The following is an 834-nucleotide window of genomic DNA, read 5'->3' as shown; positions in this document are numbered from 1 at the left end:
AGGGCTGGAGAGGCACCTGCCGAGCACCTGGCTCCTCCTGGCCCCGCCCTCCCCAGCCAGGGCTGCACACACCTGGAGGGGCATCACCCAGGTCCCTGAGCACCTGCCCACCGGCCCCCCAAGACTGCCCTCTGGGGGCTCATCCGTGGGGCAGAGAAAAGACAGCAAAACAGACCGGTTCTGCCCGGCTGGTGTGGCTCAGTGGTTGAGCGTCGAGCTGGGAACCAGGAGGTCAGGGTTCGATTCCCGGTCAGGGCACAGGCCCGGGTTGTGGGCTCCATCCCCAGTGGGGGGCAAGCAGGAGGCAGCTGATCCATGATTCTCTCTCCTCGTTGATGTTTCTCTCTCTCATTCCCTCTCCCTTCCTCTCTGAAATCCATAAAAATATATATTTTTTAAAAAGAACAAAGGTGTTTCCCCAGCCACGGTTGGTATTAGAATTTCGTGGATCCCAGAGTCAGTTCCCAGCACAGGGACAACCCCATCGGAGAGAGGAGCCAGCTCCCAGGAGAAGAGCCCAGAGGCAGGGGCCCAGACACCGGCAGGGGGCTCATCGGACCCCTGACCCCCGACCCCTGACCCAGCCGTGACGGCACCTGCTTCTGGCCACCAGCTTAGAAATCCCGTTCCTGTTCGACCCCGAGTGGCCCTGTGACCCTGGGAACCCCAACCGCCGTGGGGGTTCCTAGAGGCGTCCGCCAACCTTCCCCAGGCGGCCCTGGGCCCCGGGGGCTCCCTGACCAGGAGACTTTGGGGGGAAAACCCCGTGGGGTCGAAACCGCGTGTCTGCCCGTTCCCGCCCCCCCGCCCCCCACACCTGCAGCCTCGCCTGGA

General features: G+C 63.8%; 1 protein-coding gene across 1 annotated transcript in view; it reads right to left on the bottom strand.

The window, feature by feature from the left end:
- Nucleotides 1-834, bottom strand: part of ADGRD1 (adhesion G protein-coupled receptor D1) — a gene marked incomplete at its 5' end in the record, with an annotated part of 49,489 nt that overhangs the window by 14,427 nt on the left and 34,228 nt on the right. The window lies entirely within an intron of this gene.

Source organism: Myotis brandtii, unplaced genomic scaffold, assembly GCF_000412655.1.
Source record: "Myotis brandtii unplaced genomic scaffold, ASM41265v1 scaffold403, whole genome shotgun sequence".
Lineage (NCBI taxonomy): Eukaryota > Metazoa > Chordata > Mammalia > Chiroptera > Vespertilionidae > Myotis > Myotis brandtii.
Note: the sequence above shows the minus strand (reverse complement) of the source record. Positions and strands in the feature narration are given on the sequence as shown.